Here is a 20,601-nt window from a genome sequence, read left to right as displayed (position 1 = left end):
ATATTATACTATAATGATGTGTATATATATACACACACAAAAAAAAACCACTTTGGATTTAAAGATGAACTTACCCACCCGTGATCACAATGTGCCATTTTATAAGAGAATTTTGAAACTGTAGGGTGGAGTAAGGGAAGGGTACTTCAAAATTACTTTATAATTTCTATGTCAGGACCAGCTGGACACAGAAATGCTCTTAAAGACTGTCTTATCCATGAGAAAATTGTCTCAACATAGGACTGAAGAAAGCACGCTTTCTGGGGTATGCTGTGCAAAGGTCTCCATACTAAGTACAACAGACTGTTGGAAAAAAAAAAAAAAAAAAAAAAAGGCACTGCAGCTAGCTAGGCACTGCCACTGTGCTTCTACAGTTACTTCCTGACACAGTGGAAGTCTTCTAGCACCATGAGCATGGCGTGTGAATACAGGCCTCTATCCTTTGAGGTGTTCCTGAGGTTCTTGTTACTAAAGACAATCCATTTTAAGACAACTTTCAAATTCTCTTATTTCCACAGACTGTCCGTGTTGCAGAAAATGTCTATGCTACTGATAAAACACATAGCATCCAGGCACATCAGTTAGCTGAGCAGACTGAGGCCTTTCATTGCTAGTTAATAATTTTGTACAGAAAGTGCCATGTAAAATAAACAAATGAATTAATGATTTAGGGGAAAAGTTAGAAAGCTTGACTTCAATTCCTAAAATTTTTATAACCAATTTCCTGCTTTCTAGTAATGATTAGTTTGTAATCCTCGGCTCCCTTTTCATGGTACAGTAATTTAAACACTTACTATTTTTCCTGGAATACGTGGATTCTGTGGGCACAGTTTCACATCCTCTCCCAGTGATTTGTGTGGCTGTGCTCCTGCAGCTGGAGATGGCGTTTCCAAGAAAGAAGGTGTGTGGCCTGAACATCCCCGTGACTCTCTAACCCCTGGCTGCCAGAACTATCCCAGAGGATGACTTTAGCTGCCAGTTGTAATTAACTCTAAATCTATTATCCTTTCATGTGGAAAAAACAAATGAAAACAAAAAACTGTCCTAGGCTGGACTTAAGATGCACCTATATAAACAGGTCATGTTTATGTATCACGTGGAAGGGAACTACATGTACATTGTATTAGAACGGTTGCTTAGTATCAATCTAGAATATTCACCAGGGAGTTCTAAAAACCATTGCAAATGGGGATCCAGTATTACCAGACAGGAAAGACAGGTAGTGGATAATTTGCTACAGGTTACCTATACAAGACGACCTTTACTTCTGTATTATGGTGCATAGTAACACATGAATGGTCATAGTACCAATCCCATAAAGTCCATGAAATCCACTTCAAGATTTTTTAATTTATTTTTTAAAGTAGGATCTCTACATTGCTATAGCCTGTCTTTAACAAGATGGGCCTGTTTTTAAGACTGTGGCCTTTTCTCACCTCTTTCAAATAATTGTACAGACATTTAATGTTATGCTGTGTCCTCTAATCTCCTAAAAAGGGCACAGAAACACATTGATCAGCGTTCCAGCGAGAAATTAGAGAAGTTATTAAATATTTGTGTCACTAGTTTGGAGCAGAAGTTAATGAAACAGTGTTTTTCAGAGTAGGAAGAATTTTCTAACTCACAGAAAAATAATAAGATGACATTGCAGTAGCCATCCAATAGTACTTTACATAATAATTACCTAAATTAAATAAATGCTATGTTCTTCAAAGTCTCCACTCATACACAGTGCACTATACAAGAAACAACATATAGTCATAGAATCATATTTTAGGGGTTAGGGGAACTTCAGAGGATGTCCAGTCCAACCTTGTGCTCAAACTAGGTCTGAATAGACGAGGTTGTTCAGGGCCATGTCCAACCAAGTCTTGAACACCGCAGCGGTTCTGTAACCTTTCTGGGGGCCCCACCACAATATTTGGACACTTTTCTGCAGAGCAACATCCTTACAGCTTCCACTGTGCCATGGGATCCTTTCACATACACAAGACCTCCCACTTTCTCTTGTTGAACTCCATGAAGTTCTTCTTAGCCCATTTCTTCAGCCTGTCCAGGACCCTCTGAGAAATAGCCCTGCCCTCCAGCATATTGACCATGTTCCCCAACTTGGTGTTGTGCACACGCTTGCTGAGAATGTACTTCATCCCATCCCCCAGATCATTACTGGAGACATTAAATAAAATTTATCCCACTGCTAGTCCCTGAGGACATTACTAGCTACTGGCCGCCAGGAGACTGTGGCAGACTGGGCCAAAGGCTGTGCTAAAAATCAAGTTATACAACATCCATTGCCCCCCTCTCTTCTACAGCGCAGTTTCCTCATCCGAGAGAGCAATGAGGTTGGTCAGGCATGATTTGCCCATTCTGAATCCCTACTGGCTGCTCCCAATCACCTTCCTGTCTCTCATGTGTTTAGAGGTGGCTTTATAGGGAATTTGCTCCATAACCTCACCAAGGACCATGGAGAACGTGATCATGGATTTTATTACAATAAATAGAGTAGTCACTGCAGCCCTACTTGCATTCAGTGAAAACAAATTTAACACAGAATAAAGTACCATGAAAATGCTTTGTAAGTTTTATGTACTTTTATACTACAAGTCAGTAGTTTCAAAAGCAGGAATAAACTCTAAAGCAGGTTGTAGCAAGAAACATCCCACTGACTGAAGAGGGATGGAACAAGTGTATTACCAAGTATATGAGATACCCATGAATGAGTTGATTTCATAAACTGCTATGATGCAGGTATTTTGCTACTATTATGCAAAAATTATTGAGGTACTTTACTAAAGGCAGATAAACGACATCTCATTTCTTTTCTGGGAATGTACAAATAAGAAACTCACTTAAAAAAAAACACAACCTAAATCACCATTTGTCTCTGGGACTCATCCAGTAAAATGCTGAGCAAACACTTTCTTTGCCTTTCTGAATAAAATTCTAATTAGAGTAATTGAGCTTTGATAACTGCTATGTCATTAAATATAAATTGGCTTCAAACTAATTGTGTTTGCATTATATTATGATTTCTGTTAATGAATGTATTAATGTTTATACTCTGCAAACTCCTTTGAAGTCAAACATTACAATCTAGACTGCTTAATCTGAAGTGAAATGTCCTGTGAACACAAACCAGGCATGGCACTACTGCTGATGGTTCTGCAAAGGAATATGGCCCCCATCCTCACTGTGATTAACAGCAGGGTAAAGGTGCCGGGCAGCTTTGTGAACTTCCACTCCAGAAAAGGGAGCTTTGTACTGGTTTCTGCAATCTAAAGCAGAGCATGATGTGGGTTTCTCTAATTTGGGCCAGCTGCTACCAGTCCTGCAAAGCCTACAAAGCAGCCTTGCTAAACTGTGCTTCTGGTTCCAGTAGTCAAGTGCTCAGTGTGACCTAGGAGTTACATATTGTGCAAAGAAATTCTCTGCAAGGTAGAAAAAATTGTACAGCCACGTTCCACTTGAGAAACAGAACTGCCTATTTGCTCTGGGAATTCAACTTTACAGAGATCCTCCTTTTGTACTGCTGGCCTTGCCTCATTTTGTTTCAATTGTGATCAGCAGACAATAATTAACAAATAACGTTAAGAATTATTTGTGTAGTTGGACTCAAACATGAAGCCTGTGTTGTTCTTGTACCTATGCCATGTAACTTGCCTCTGTTCTTAAACCAAATTATTACAATTTCTACTGTAAAATACAGTACAATAGAAGATGCAAAAAAAATACTAATACTCTTCAATGGCATTCCTGACATTAACCTTATTTGCTGTGATAATTGCAGAAGGCAAAACCAGGGAGAAATGAAGTATTTAAACAAACTTGTTTAAATACTCACATAAACAAATATACGTGAACAGCTGTGCATTATTTTCTAGTCATGGAAGCTATTCCATGAGGAAAATGGTGCAAGTTATAAAAATTAAACAAAGTTCAAAAAGTATACAGTAATAAAAGCATTAGGAAAAATCTTAAAATCTTTTTTTTTTTTTTAATCAAAATCTGTTCGCCTAAAGCCTATTTTCAGGAGTTTGCATTTACAATGTCAACTAGACTAAAATAAATGATTAATTGTATGTCAGTTGACCATTTTTTTCCATAATCACAATCATCCTATTTTCTGATTTAAATATGTTGAATATTCAATGCCATCACATAATTCTGGAATGGAAGGCAAGTGTAAAAAGATGACATTTTATTGAAAATAACTTTAAACAGCTGGAAATCTGAAACTTCATTTGCCAAATGTGCTAGCGCATTTCCGAGAGCTTATGGTATCTTGCATGCTATGGGACAGATCTTATTTCTGTCCTGAATATATGCTGATGTCCAATTCCCTGACAGTATTTCTGTTAAGTCTTTCAAGATAATCCAAGTTTAAATCCCTGACAGATACCAGACTAGTACTGATATTTGGACTTCCAGAAATTTGGACTTCCAGAAATTTGGAGTCTCTGCTGTCTTTTTACCTCAGTATCTATTTTACATAACATAGGTAGTTTCACTGTGAACCCAGACCAAAAATTATTCCCCACGAATATTAGCTTTATCTCCAGGGTTGGATCGAAGCTGAACATGAACTTCTCCAAAGCTCAGTGCTTGCAGGGAGGCTTTGGTTTATACCCATCTGGTGTTGTTAGCCACATGAAACGGGGTGAGGATGGTTTGTACCATCACAAATGACAAAGCCAAAGATAAACAAAGGAATTTCTTGATAAAGCAATGCCTTACATTTTCAACTTGAAAACTGGGGGGAAAAAAAAGTTTACTTATTTTTCACGCACTTCACTTATATAGTTTGACTAGCCCTCTCAGTATTTTTCAGTTTTGAAATTTTTAGTTTTATAGTGAAATCTTAACTCACTGAAGTCATTGCATAATGTCACGAACAAATGAGGGGCACCCATACCCCCAGCTCCCTGTAATGAACACTTCAGGCATGCAGGTAGCTGTTCTGGAAATCTCAGGAGAAAAGCAGGGGTAGGACACACTGCATAACAAGTCTGAGGCCTTTAAGATATGCTGAACTCACAGGGCAATTTACTGCTCTGTGCATGCCCCTGTATTCATTTTAGCATGTGTCAGAATTACTGTAAGACGTCACTGCTCCTACTTGACTGCCAGAGATCTGGAAATCTTGGATGATACAATAAATTACTCTTTCTGCTTAGGTAATATTTTTCAGCATCTCCAGAGAAAATTTGTGGTACAGGAGTTGTAGATCTCCAGATGGATATTAATACATAGATTGAGTTAAAGGGGAGGAAACACCAAGTCTCCCAGCATTTTAAGAATGATGATTCAGATGTGGTACAAGTGAACTTACATACCTAACGAAAAGTCAGGCAGTCTTCACAGCAAGACTCTTCCAGAATTATGCTACACATTCCACTAGAAAACTTTGCATAACTGCATCTTGTCGGCTATTTTAAATAAATGCAAAGTCCCGTAACCAAAGCTAGTACTGTAGTTTAATGATTTATTTGTACTTTTTCTACTTGCAATATCTGTGAATTTTTTCTGAAGTGCTATCAGTCTACAACAGTGCCTGGAAGTTAATTTTCAAATGTATATCTGTATTTGCAACTCAGAGACATGAAGTATGGTTTACTTAGTTTGTTACAGTGCTGCATGGATGCCTACTTAAGTGATCATTCACATGTTCTTCAAATCTGCAACCAGCATAATCCTTGTTTTTAAAGAAAGTCACACATACTAGTTCAGGATAAAAATGTAATCTAACTAGTCTAATGAAAACCATCAAGCCTGCTTCCTTACAGCATTAAATTTTCACCAGAACTCTGGCAACTTAACTGAGTTTGAACTGCAATTAAAGCAGAACAGGAAAAAAAACCACAAAACACCTGTGACAAGCATAGCTTACGCTCCACAGATGTAACTTACTTTTTCATCAGGAATAAGGAGCAAACAACATATACTGAACACTTGGCAACAGAGATGAGTCTAGTTGCAGTTATTTGTGATCTCGCCACATTAGGGCAGAGGGTTCTTCAAACTTGGAAGGGGGGACATTGAAGAGAGTGAAGGTAGATTTGGTGGAAAATGTGCTGTAAAAGGTATTTGGGAGAAGAGAAAGTACAGGAGGAAAAGTGCTGCTTTGGTGCTATGTCAGCCATCCCATTTCATAACATATGAAAACACACAAAAATCCATTTTCTGGAGTGTATAGATGTCAGGTAGTTGGATGAACAGAATTCTTCATAAATAAAAGCTTTCTATTTTGAATGGTGGTTTTAATAACAAAATGGGAAATGTGAATGTTCTGTACAATGTTCTAGGAAGATTAAAGATGACAAATATATTCAAGTTCAACAGATTGTCTTATGGTGAAAATAACCCTGAACAATAGTTTAAGTGCTGAATAAAATGTTTTGTGACAGAAATTTCCTATGAAGGAAAAATCGGAGGAGGCATGTTTCCAATGCAGGGTGCCTATATTTGACATGCTGTAAAATTCACAGATATTTAGTTGTTGTATTCATAACATACATGTAGTGAGCTCTCTGCAGTTTTCAGTCAGTGTCCCATCTGATTACACTATTTTGAGCTAAATGTTTCAAAAGTCACAAGCAGCCTTCACTATATGGTTATCTCCAATCAGCCATAGCTAGGTGATTGTCAGTGACTTCATTGGCTGAAACACTGTATGTCTTTGGAGTATTTACCCCTCAGGGCTTTGCTCATTCTGTAACTTTTTGCTCATTTGTAAGGGACAATTAATACGCAACTTGTGGGAGCCTCAGCTCTCAGCTACCAGTCAAACTCTGACATCAATCAACATCCTCAGTATAGGAATGACCTTTTCCAGTCAAGTGCTCGCAGGACTCTTCTACCATCTATATTTAGGGACTAAAACCACTTCTATATATGTACTGCTATCCAGCATTATAAGGTCTGCTAGAATCTCATTCTACATCTGATGGGTACAGCATTATGTTATCACCCTACAGCATGTGGTGGTAGAGGGAAAACTGCAGCTTTTCAAACGAAGCTCAGCTGAGCTGGATCGCAAGCTGGATCTGCCAGGACTAAACTTCGTCTAACAATAGGGCCCTGCATTTATTTTGTGCATATCTTTGGCAGGAAACAAGAGCATGATAGATTAAAAAAGACAATAATGTGCCTACCCATAGCTTTTCTGTCTTATATTAAATGTGTGTCATGACTGGTGGATTCAGATATATTGTTTTGCATGTGTAATTATTTTTTCATATCAGTACTAAAAGGAAAAGTAAACAGGATTCAGTCTAATTTATGAGACACTCTAGAAGATGATTTGAAGCAGACTGATTACAGTGTATCAGCCTTAATTACAGTATATATAAACTAAATAATATGAAATATTAATCTGTTGCTTTCAAACCAAAGAATCAATACGCAATGAAAGTTTATTTCTCCATGTACTTAAATCAAGAAATTAAAATAGCTTTATGTAGTTTTAGGGTAGTTCTTGGAATTGACGATTAAAACATCCAAAATCCCATTTCTCCAAAATAAAACCAAGAATCTTCAGAATTAAGCACTTTGCTGATTTTAACTGAATATAGCAATTTATTTTTAGCTCACTTCTTCAAATACTGAATAGAAACAAAAATAATTTAATTGACAAATGAAATCAAGAATAATCGATATGTGACAGACTTGTAAAAGCATATAATGCTTCTTACACAATATTGAGCAGCTATACTTCTGTCCATTTAAAGAACAGATTTTCTACATTACCATAATAAACAGTTAGAAATATACAACTTATTTTGTTTTACTTCTCTCCTAAATAACCTGAAATGGCAGGTCCTAGGATTTTCTCTTCTCTTATCAACACCTAGAGCTGTAGTCATAAAGCTCAGCCCTGTGCCTTGCCCTGCAATAGAGGACTTAAACATGGAACTTCTTGGTGCACACAGAAGATGCTCTCTGTTCTTTAGCCTTTAGATTTGCAGCCCATTTTTCTGACTCAACATTGAAACTCTTTTCACTTACGGTGCTCCTGGGCACTAAATACGAGTTATAGCCCTTGGTCTCCAGGACTCTGAGACCAAATTATGCCCCAAATATGTTGTGGTGCTCTTTGTGCTCTCCTCCCTGGGCAAACCTTGGAGCAGCAAGCAGTGTAGAGTGACTAGACCTGCAGTATAGAGTGACTTGTCTCAGCATATAGCAGAACTTCTCCCAAAGATGAAAACAGTTTAGGTTCAAGTTTCTAAAAAACATTTAATGAACCAGTAACTGAGAAACAGAACTTCAACGTGGCTTGAAATGGTAGAGCAAGTGAGGCAGGACAACACAGCCAAGCCAGACTTCTCAGCACTGACCAGACCCATGAGCTTATGACTACATGAGCAAGCTGGCTTGATGTCAAATGGTATGGCCACAGAGCTAACAGTTCTCATGTCCCAGATGGGGTGGCCCCATCCAAACCACTCGCCAGGAATATTTTATTGCCCGTGTTTTCCCCAAGCTATGCCCAGACCCACAGGGCACTGCTGCTGTATCAGAGACTATACAAGCCAGTGAGCGGGCTGGACATCTGTGCTAATGCTGCAGCATTAAAAAGGCCCTATTTTACTTAGTATTATAGCTTGAGTTTCTGAAAGATTCACACTTAAATAAAAAAGGAGTTTCAAGCAGATTTCAGCCAATGAAGTATAAGTACAATAGCCCAAATTTACTATAAGTTAAACTTCATCTTTTGAGAATTTTGTGTGCAAGTTTTGTGGCTTTCTGGTTTACAGCATCTCAAGGCATGCATGCACACTGGGCCAAATTAATCAGACTTGGAGACAACACGTCCCCCTTCTCCCATTTTGGAGCAGCTGGTGCTACTAGATTACCAACACTGGAGTATTGCATGGCTTCCACTGCCCTCTGGGGCTGGCAATCACGAGAAATTGCAGAGACCACAGCACCAAGCACACCTCCTCCAACCTGCTCCAGTCCCTTCTCTCCTCCTGCCTATTTACTGCAGCGTGGCTTCTCTGAAGGTCAGCCATCCAGTCTGCAGAGCACTAAGATTTTTTGACTAGGATTTGGCATTTAAATAGCTTTTATTTTATTTTCAAAGCAACATTTTTACTTTTGCTTTTTGAGTATTAGTTATTCAAAAATGTCAGAGACGATATCAGGAAAAAAAAGTCTTTGTCTCTGTATATACACACAGCTATTTTTTCTATATTGTTTTCTTGAGGATAAACATACAGGTTGGGGTTACTGGTTCATTTGTTCAGCCAATTTTGCAGAACTGTCCTTGGCATTCAGGGACAAATAATTCTTTCCAATCAGCAAAAAGAAGACAAAAGAGATAATCCAATGCTGCATTAGATTTGCAAGCAGTTCAAGGTCTCATCAGCTTTAAAGATCTTTTTTCAAACAGATGCAGAAGGTTCTCAAAGAAGTATATATATAGGACGTTATAAACTTGAAGTAACAGTTATAACAGTAGAGACAGCAGAGGCACTACACTGTTTCTTTTCAGATTCTGATGACCTTGACTCTGTAATTATGAGCAAACAGCCCATTATTGTTATGTCTTTAAAAGACAATAATTGCCTCTACAGTTCTTGATTGCCAAGAAAATGGATTTCGATATTCATTTATCAATTACCTGGAAACATCTAATACCAAGGTTAGTTCCAAATTCTGAGTCCAATTTGCTGAAAGAAGAGATGCCAATATATTTTCCATATTTTCCAGCCTTTGGCCAAGATCGGTCTTTAAAAAACAAAATAACTAAAACAAGAAACTCCAAAAACATCAGAAAACCCACAGTTGCCGTTACCTATCTATCAACAGATGCAATTTTACATTTTTTTTCTGCATAACAGTTCCTCTCAATTAACAATGAAATATATCACTGAGCTAACGTGTAAAGCACGAGAGAATCTCTTAGGAAAAGCTATAGAGGCCAGGCCTGAAAGTGCCAGCCACCCTTTCTTCCTACTGGTTTTAGTGCTCAGCATTTCACAAGATTTGACCGGGGTCAAAGTCATCACTTGCGTGTAAACCATTGCATCACTTCACCCCAGTTAATAGATGTCATGCCTCAGCACGAGGAGAGCCTGAGGAGAGTCACATGGTGTAGGGTAAGAGAGCAAGAAGCAGCCTGAAAACCAGTCAGGCCCTGAAATTAAGTAAGTTCTCTCTTTCCTGCCTGATAGCCTCTGCAACATTTTCTCTGAACTTCTAAACGTAGAAGAGATTAATTTAAAGACAACATAAACAGAGGTGGCAGTCAATGCCTGTTCTTAATCTGTCAGACCAGCCTTACCTCACTTGGACAGAAGTCCTAGTAAGCTCAAATTGTGTGTGAAAAAGAAAAGTAGACAGTGAGAGAGCTTTTGCCACTGGCTTGTGCTAATGACCAGCATAAGGTATGTGCATGGGTAATTTCTAAAGGTGGGTTTAGATGGAGTAGAAACCTTTTGCTGCGGGCAACATGAACTGGCCAGACATGAACCAGCTCCAGCCAAGAGGCCGTGCACTCCAGGCACCATTGTCTGCTACAGCAAATTCCTGCCACACACGCTTCTTCCCTTTCTGACATGTTAAAATAAAATGGAGCCTTTTTTACTTTTTTTATTATTATTTTTAATTAAAGATACCATATGCAAAATGAAACAAATAAAAGCTAAGCATGAGGTGGGAGATTCTACCTGACCTTGTACGACTTCCTGTAGTTTCCAATCCCTTTGTGAATGGGTCTTGCTCTTTTTCACGTTTTATTGATATAATATAAATCAACAATAACCATGCTCACCAACAGCATTAGGCTGCATACTAAGCAGCTAGAATGGTGTCTCATAAAGCTAGACGCATCTCCTTCCAGGGAAAGGAGGTAAATCAGCTAAATGGGGTTTATAAAAGTTCACTTGCTTTTGTTACACCTTTGTCACAGTTTATAATTCTCATGGACAAACATGGAGGGGTCTTTCCCCTTCTTCAGGGTTGTATATTTCAAACACTGAAACGTGCATATGAAGTTATGATTCTTTGAACTGGATGTTCAAATTGTCTTCAAAATCAATTTAAAAACAGTGAAATATTAGAACAGAATAATTCTTTAGACAGATTTTGTAAAGGAGATGTACATTCGCAGCATTTCTTTCATAGTTACTTTGGTTCCAACAGCCTGACTCAAACAGGCTGTGGCATGGCAAGGTACATCCCCACATGTCTCTGTGCAATAACCTTCTGGCAAATACTGTCCCATAACTAGAAGCTCAAGATTTATCTCCCACATGGAGAGAATCTGGTGCCATTTTGATGGTTACTAGTGAGTGCATGAAAACCTGGGCTTTGCAAAGTGATCATTTTTTGCAAATACACAGCAATTTAACCAGATAAACCTATCAGCCTTTTTGTTTAATGAAAAAATAAATTTGTTCCCATTGACACCATTATAGACAGCATGTTGCTATTTGCCCTTCATTTTGTGGAAGATCCTTCTATCTCCTTTCCTCTTGACTGGTAAGCAATGCTTGACTGTAAGAACAAAACCAGCTGTTTGACTGTCATCGAGAAGCACAGGACGGAAATAAAAGGAGGATGTTTTGTGACTAGAACAGAGCAGCATTTTGCCTGTCAAGCTGCCTTGCTGTTGATGAGACCATGCTTACTCCCTCACGTAAAGAGTACGCAAAAAATTCAGTGTGGCGTAGCAAGAGCCTGTCCTTGCTTTATAAAGGCGTACAAACCCCAAATCTACCTGCCAGGTCAGTACTCTGCTTGCTAAGTACAGACTGTAAGGCAGTCATCTACGCAGGAACTGGATAGGTTTAGATAACACTGCTTAGGGCTGCTACATAATGAGACACGCTGTAGAAGGCAATACTTGTGGCTCTCACAACTGCTCTCAAGGAGTTCCTAACATGGAAAATTATGGCACTGAGCTGCCAGTTTGCAGAAAAGGCACTGAGAAGCCACTGTTTTTTGGCGGTTCATGATCTCAGCACAACTTACCTATCCATCCTTTCACAATTTCAAAATCATTCAGCCAGCTCTGTGACACTCTTCTTTAGCTTGTCCTTTCTCAGTTTTAAAAAGGGTCTTCAAGCAATCCTCAAATCTGTTATCTCTTCCTGAGGGCCTGACCTACTTGGTACAGACATGTAAATCCTGAGGAGTACTGGAGCTTTAAACTCCTGCTACAACATCATCCTAATGCGCTTTCACATGCTTTTGAGATAGAATTGGAGTAATTTATGGGACCTCCCCTCATATTTTTACAACAGTGTTTTGAAAATGATTAAGAAAGCCTTTCTCTGGAAAAATAAAATCTTTTTTGTGGTTTGGATATACTGAGTACACAGTACAGTTCCCGGTCCAAGCCTGGGAATTTCTGTGTCAGTAACATGGCATGGAAAAAGAAAAGCCAGGATGTTAAGACAAGTATCTGGGGTACTAAATTCTCACATTGCCACTTTATTTCAAGCTCTCCTGCCATGGAGGTGTGAAGGAAAAGGTGAGTTACTGTGGTGGGAGCATATGAGAGAAAAACAAAAACTGGGCTGTAAGCTATGAGCACAGCACCCTCAAAATCACACAGTAAGACTTTAATTCCAAGTAATTTGCATTGACATGCATTCCCCTCATTTGGGGAGACTTGGATGCCAGGATTTGGATGGGCTTGTAACTACCATCTCTGCCATATGAAATCCAGTTTGGGTCTTAAGAAACCCAGGGGTTTACGTAGAAAGTACAATACTAAATGATATATTTACAAGTCAAAGCTGGAATTAAAAAAAATATGCAGCTTTTGCACTCATCTGGTGATCTTCAACACACCTTTGGTCCTCTTAAGTCCATCCGGGATTATGCCTAGGTTTTTAACCAGATCTTTGTTTCTTCTGCTAATCCTGGAGTTGCTATTACCTTCAAAGCATTGTTTGTTTTCACATAAATTGAGCAGTTACGCTCTACCACAAAATCCCATTCTGCTCATCACAACACGGATAAGTAACGCAAGCTCTGCTGGAAACCTGGTTCTGGCTCTTTTGTTGTCAGCTTGCTGTGACTGTAGGCAACTGAGAAAGGCCACGGCCCTCAAGGGCTTCCAAAACTTTTGCCTCCCCTGGGCAAGGAGAGAGAGTTTGTCTTAATGGTTCCAGATGGTTACTAGAGATTAGTATTGCTCAGTTATATTGCATTGATGATCGTTCTCAGAGCAGGCAAGCAGTAATTAATTGATTCCATCTGTATCTACATTTCGTCAGAGGGTAATTTATACTGTCCAGTCCTACAAAGCAGCAGAGGGCATCAGATAAGATGTCCCTGGTGGGATGCAGTGATGTTTAGAGACTGATGAAACTGAAAGTCTCTCTACAGAAATGTTAATACAGAAGCTCAAGCTATTGCAATCAATTTACTATAGCTTCAAGTTTGAATACAGAATATATAATATTGCTATGCTATAAATGTGAAAGTCGTATTTCATGACAAAATTCACCCAAATTTCAGGGACACTGAAAATAGTTCCCTCTTTCCACTCTTCGTAAAAACACTAGGTCTTCCTAAGCTTGAAATAACATATACTTTCAATATATGGAAATCTACAGAGAGAATCTGTATGTGGTATGTTTTAAATACAGTTTGATTTAAAAATAATAAAAAAACAAAATGGTAATATATTATCAGAAGCTGCATTAACACAAGGTAATACATTTCCATTGAAGGTTGGAGACTTCTCTTCCTTACAGTTCCCCAATCCACCCAAAGACTTTTCACTTGCAGGCTTTCCATGCAAGGCCCAGGGTTCACTGCACAGCTGATTAACATCAGCGTTGAAGTCTGGCACCACTTAGGAATGAGATTCTCAAAAAAAAAAAAAAGGCTTTTGCCTTAAAACTGTACATGCTTTCTGCCTTCCTTTTGAAGATTTGACACAAGAGTACTATGTATAATTTTTGGTTAGAAGGTCACATTACCTCAGAAGAGTGAAGCACCTTCTATTAATGTTTACCATTTAGAATTGAACCAGAGATTCTCTGTCAGTGACCTATTTTAGGAAACCCAGAGTGCAAGGTATTACAGTGAGTATATTGAAGTTGTTTTTCATTATTATTTTTGGAATACCTATTACTCTGCTAGGTTATTACAATTACGTATTCATGAAAGAACAATACACCTTCCTCCTCTCCGCCACAAAGATTCCCATATTTATTGTAAGTAAGGATCTTCTAGAGATCCAAAACAAAGACTGTTCAAGACTTAAGTCTCGTAACTGTCACTATACAAGATCAGAGTTAGGATCTCTACCATGTAACATTTCTATTCTGGCAGAATTTGAATTATTAGGGTGATGTAAGGGTCTTTATAGGGTTTGCATGAGAGTTCTCCGAATTAGTATTTCCAGCACTTGTCTTCTTTACCGGGGGAAGCCCACCGGCAAGCCCTGGTCTTCCAATTGGTCTGTTTAATCCAGAAGACAGGGTCTGTGGACAGTTCCTTGTTTCCGAAAGGCAGGTTCTAAAGTACTGAATTACACAAATTGGATTTATTTCATTGTTTGTTTCCATAGATGTGATTCATGGCATCACAAAAGAAACATCTGAAGGATGAAAGTAGAGTTTTTTCTTGTTAGTGGGTGCAGTTTTTCCCACAAAGAAAAAAGCCTGCTGGTATTAGTACTTGAGTACCATCACTGGCCCCAGACTGATGGGCAATTTTCTTTCTGGGAAAGCTGGACCTCAGTGCATCATATTCTAAGTGGGTCTTTGTGGATATTCTGTGCATTTCAAATAGATGTCTAACCAATTCACATGGTCACAAGGAGGATCCTCCACTTGGAGGATTCATTTGGTCACAAACCTGTTATAAACAGCCACGTGGAAACCTCATACTTGAAAACAAGTGACTTATACAAAGGCCAGCACTCTATTTTAGCTCATGCTATTGTTTGCCACCATTATTCAGTCCCTGTACAAAACAGGTAAATATAGTATTTCACTGTGGTCCTATCTATAATTGAAATAAACTTGCAAGTAATCTATTCTGTCTATGTTGTAGTAACAGCTGTCAGATCGAGCAGCACTTCGTAAATCACCTTCTGTTTAACATGTGAGTGCTGGAGTTATTTATAACTATACCATATAAACGTCACAAAGGATGTTTGGTGATTCACAGACAATAACAAAGAACATAATGTGGGACAGACGTAGAAGAGAAGGCTGCCTTTTTTTTTTTTTTTTTTTTAAAAGGCAGAACCATTTGGGATTTCTCACGCTACTCCAAAGCTGTACCCAGTGGTGTGAGCACTGTCACTGGATTGGACTTCCTGCTTTGCCTAAAAACCCAAACAGTTTTTTTTTTTGTTGGCTTTTTTTTGTTTGTTTTTAAAGAGTCAGACTTTATATGATGGCTTTTTGGAGCTATTTATGCTATATTTGCATAGAACAACTATGGAGTTGCATAGAACAACGTGGAGTCACTGACTCCATGGTTACATATTGTTAGGGAAAGGGATTTACAATTTTATTTATTTTTAGTCTGAAGGCCTTAAGTTATTCTCTTTGCCATTATTATTGTGCACCATGACCTGTGCTTGGTAATTTCTGGTTGATGATCATGATATGCAGCTGAAAGTTCTAAAGACACTGATAAATACAAAACAATTTTAGCTATATTGAATTGACTGCTAGAGCTTTAAGCACTGGCAAACGCAGAAAACCTTTCCTCCTGGTTACAGCTGGCTTTCCCCTTCTGCTTTTTCCTCTACTTGATCAACCGCATCTCTCCAGTAGAGTGAATCTGCCAGAGATTAGATTTGCCCAGATCTTTATTCTGCACCTTCGGGAAAATGCTGTATTAAACAGATCTGTGGGCCAAAGTTCATTGATGCAGCTCTTGAGGAAGTGTTTGGACTGGTCTTCCCATACTGCAGTAACAAACATACACCAATATGCAACCCACAGCCTCCAGTTCAGATTGAATGAGTAACTCGATCCTAAATCACGGAGGTTGCAATCCTTCTACCAAAACTGCAATGAAAAGTAATATCTAGCACCAAGTACGTGTGTAGATATTATGTGGGGACGTGTTCCCCCCCCAACACTACCAATTGTCCAAAGATCAGCCACTGATGTCTTCAACTCAAGTAGAACAATGAATATTACAGAAATAAGCAGTGTTTTGCTTATCAGTCAATTTTATATAATGGATCGTAAAAACAAGCATCTTTAATTTCAATCCTAAGGCTCATAGTCACACTTCAGTCTCCTATAGCTTAAATACTTCATCACGTAAGGTAGGTCTAAATAGAGAGATTAAGGTAGTGCAGTGAAAATGAAAGCAACAGAAGAGTTTTTTTTAAAGAAAAAATGTTGATTTGGGATTCTACAAGGAATTCCTATTAGTTTCTTTTAAATAATAGCATATTAGTATTTGCATGCACTACTTCAAAATCAGTAGGGATATAACATTCTGTCACCTGAAGCATTAGAAACAATTGTTAGAATTGTTTCCTAGCCATTGAATTTAATTCTCTGTGGTTGACAAAGGTCTGACAGTAATTACTGGAGATAGTGCTATAGAAGACTTCAAGGACAAACTCCACCTCAACAACAACAAAAAAATTAAGCCAAAGTTTACAAAGTGAAAACAAACTTGGAAATTGTATCAAACCCACTATTTGTTGATGACCATTAAGTTTTTCTTTATAACATAAGAGACCTTGATGCAGCTACAGTTTTTTCTGTTCTATTTTCAAGTTTTTTTTAAACTTTTTTTTTTCCTTTTCTGATTTACTCATGTTTTATAGCAACTCAGAGAAATCAGATTTAAAAGCATCTATAAAACTTTATACCATTATCTAGTAGCTGATGCTGATGTAGTCAGCTCATCCAGCACAAGTTTTCATTGCTTGTTGAAATACTACCTAGTGACTGCTCTTTGCAAACATAGCTAGCGTCTAAAAGCTGGAAGCTCCAAAACCACCTATAAGCCAGCCAACCAAAACCAGCCAGGCTTTATAGAGGCAGACACAGTCAATCAGATCCTGACAAAACAGGCCATCTAAATGCTACGTGTATTTGAATTCTTCACACTCTTACTTTGAAATGAAGAGACAGTGTCCACATATCCTTCACAGTTCGTTAATCTTACCGAGATGCAATGGCACATTAATCAGAACTAGTGAAAGTAATGCTGTCCACAGCTGACTAATACTCAAAAGATGCCTCATTGCATTTCTTTGGAGAAGCACATTTATCCAGCACAGTATCCTTAAAGGATTTAATTCCAAATATATGCATCCTCACCATTTAGATAAATAAAAATGCAAAGGATCTTTTCTCAAGTATTTCTTTTACTTAAGTAATTTCATTGTTAAAAAAAAAAAAAGTCTGGAAAATTCCCTATTACACCTCCTTACATTTCACTTGAGAGTTAATTTATAACTTTAGTGAGATAAAGCCTATGATAGGTGAGAGGGAGACATCTGCTTACTAAATGTCTTGCAATTTAAGAAAAAAAATGAAGATGAGTATTAGAAAACAGAGCATTAGTACAGCTTGACAATTGAAGACCATACATTAAAGGACATAACTTCAGAGCATACACTGGAGCTGGCAGATTAACTACTATACAGAAGTTTGGGAAGACTGCAACAGATTCTTTGACTAGTCTTTCACCATTTTGACTGACCACTAGAAATCAATACCACGGGTGCCACAGAAAGTAATTCCATTGGCTGTGTCCTTACTGCTTTTTTTTTCCCCCCAAAAAAAATCTTTAGGAATTAGATTTTTAAAGTTAAACAAGATCAATCATTACTTTAATCATTGTTCTGCTGCTTTGTTTTATTAAGCAATAGATATTGCCCTTTGAGATTTTGAATTTTTAATGCAGTTTTAATTCATAATAGTCCTCTGTACTCCACTGATCTGTATTACTCCCATACTATTATAATTGCAAACAGAAATTGTCCATACAGCAAATCCAGAATGTTTCCATGGAGCAGCAAGCAACATACGGAGTTCTGAAACGCTTACTTAAAATGCATACATTTTAAATATTAAGAGGGTTTAAATAACATCATAATAACAATAACTTAGACCTAGACTTTAAAGAAACTGTGAGCGCACTTAATTCTTGCAATAGCGTAGTCCAGACTGGGGCTAGTTTACTGTATTTAATTGGTTTGAAAACTCCCCCTTTCACCTCTCCTCTCCTCCCCCTTTGGAGCACATATCCACTTTGCTGCACCTTTCCCAAGAGACCTGACTGGTCTTGAGCAAGTGCTGATAACGGTCCCTCACCGAATTGTGATTTTCTGTATATTAATAGCACATTTACAGTGTCTTCAAGATAAATAAATAACTCCCTTGAATTTTCAGAAGAGCTAAATGTAAGTACAAACTTCAGAAGCCACTTGGAGCCAAAAACTGCGCCCCAGCATAGGTACTACAGTTCTACAGCATGAAAGTAAGAACAACCACAAGAACATACCCTGCCAGAGATGAATTTTGATAGCTGCTTCTGACTCTGCATTCAGAAGCTGCCATAGGCTGAGGAAACCTTTCCAGCCACCTGCCCAGATCCCCCAGGAAGCACTCACCCCCACCCTTCCACCGTTACCCACCCAGCAGACAGGTGGGGCCATGATCCTAAATTAGACTCAGCCAATCCTCCTGTAATGGGAGGGCAATGAAATCTGTAGGCATTAATTAAATCAAATACCAGTAGGCTCACTCTAATTTTACTGAAATTTCAAAGATCCTGGGAATTAATAGATAAGCAAAAAGTTTTGCTACTGTGCTTCTTTGCCTTTTTACCATAATAAGAGATGTATATATCTTATCCCCTGTGGCTTTTTTAAGTACTAGGGAGCGCTATAATGCAAATACAGAGGAAGAATGTAAAACAGGAGCACAAGAAAAGTGAATAAAATCAACTCGTTTTAATAATATGAATCACAGTTTTCTTAGCATCAAACTATTTATCTACAGGTTGGTATTAATCTACAGTTTGGTAAAGAAATGTATTTGCTTTATCAGCAGGGCATAGGAAGGGCTGGGGTTGGGTAACATCTCCAACCTTTCCTCGCGTGGTGCTCTGGGTAGGAACCAGGAGTACCTGCAGTCCCGGCAGAGCTCTGCAGCTCCTCAGCCCCATGTCAGAACACTGTTCAACCTCCACTAATCTGCAAGATAAAGCAGATAGGAGAGTTGTCTGGGCACTTAGGAAGCACACGCTGTACCCTTTCTAAGTGGATGCAAGGAAGTGTGTCTGTATGAGTAGCATCCCCTCAGCTGCCCTTGTAGCAACGGGGTTGGCATCCCCAGCTAAACGCTACGCACATGGGCCCTCATCTGTGGCCTGTTACAGGCAACGGGAGTCACTGCAGTGACTGCAGGGGGCTTTGAACCCAGCCCTGGAGAAGAGTTAAGCCTTCACTCTTGAGCATTCAGAAAGGCAGAAAAACCTGACAAGCAAAACAATTGCTTTGAAATGTTTCTTCACCGACTTCTCATAGAAAGGACTTTGGCTATTGAAACCAGCACAGTATTGGGAAAGAACAAGGCTCTGTTTTCCAGCTCACCAATCAGCTGATGAGTGTTAGCCTTCCAGCTGCTGGGAAATAATCAGCTGATCCCCCAGTCAATAAAAAATTGCTAAGTAGCAAATATTATGTAGAAATCACAGGTATGTGAAGTCGTATGTGAAGCATGTTGTATGAAGAACTCTGTATGTTTTTGTGTTGCCTTAAGTATTTTGTGTTCTTACACTGTTGTATTTCTTTACCTTATGTTTTTCTTAGTGACAATACATTTGTAAAACAGAGCACTTTAGCCAACTATTATATATACATTACATTAATTTATGCTGATTTTTTTTTTAAATCTATGTTTCAGCAAGATGAATTTTTAATATGGCTAGCAGTGAATTCTCTTATATACCATTAGGATAATCGTTCACCACCTCTACAATTTTCTGCCTTTCGGCCCTGCAGTTTATTTGTAGCTACTAATTCTAGCTGCTAGTAACACTTGCCTTTAGGTCATTTGTACAACTAATGTCTTGGGGTAATAATAAAAAATAGTCTGATTCCCTTATCAGAAATATAAAATGTTGATGCTGCTCTACTGTTGCTCACAAGAAATGGAAGAAAATATACAGATAGTTTCTCTCAGTCAGTCACTTATTGGAAACAAATACTCAAAAGAGAGAAGTGCTACATTATGCTGAGGATTTGATTCTCGTCAAGCTACATTTGCTAAATGAAAGCCTGTTAAAGTGAAATGACTGAGGATCTTCCTAACATATGAGGAATGGTTCGATTTTTTTTCCTGTTCACAATCCAAAAAAATAGTTTCTCTGCTTTAAGTTACTCCCTCAGCTTTCAAGCATCAGACAAATCAAATGCAGCCACATAAATCCCCACACTCATTCTGAAACAAACATCATCACAGAGGGCTGGAGATAATAAATGCAAAACATGCATATTTAGGAATTAGGACACCAGGAACTACTTGCCAGAGGTAAAATGGTCTGCCACAGACAAGAGAGACTTTAACATGAGTTTAAATTACTCACAGAGGCATCCTCAGGCTCCGTCTGATTCTCTGGGCTGTCCAAATTTGTATT

General features: G+C 38.4%; 1 protein-coding gene and 1 long non-coding RNA gene across 4 annotated transcripts in view; one reads left to right on the top strand and one right to left on the bottom strand.

The window, feature by feature from the left end:
- LOC308178534 overlaps positions 1-20,601 on the bottom strand; it is a 248,288-nt gene that overhangs the window by 43,291 nt on the left and 184,396 nt on the right. The window contains exon 7 of one of the 2 annotated variants that reach the window (XR_013939798.1): positions 18,463-20,601. This is a non-coding gene — a long non-coding RNA (uncharacterized lncRNA). The other variant, XR_013939799.1, reaches the window with a different exon arrangement.
- The window catches only part of SHISA9 (shisa family member 9), a 180,357-nt gene that overhangs the window by 33,006 nt on the left and 126,750 nt on the right, over positions 1-20,601 (top strand). The gene's annotated exons all lie outside the window — the stretch shown is intronic.

The sequence above is a fragment of the Anser brachyrhynchus genome (genome assembly GCF_964034855.1).
Source record: "Anser brachyrhynchus genome assembly, chromosome: 15".
Classification (NCBI taxonomy): Eukaryota; Metazoa; Chordata; class Aves; order Anseriformes; family Anatidae; genus Anser; species Anser brachyrhynchus.
This window is presented reverse-complemented; position numbering and strand designations above follow the sequence as displayed.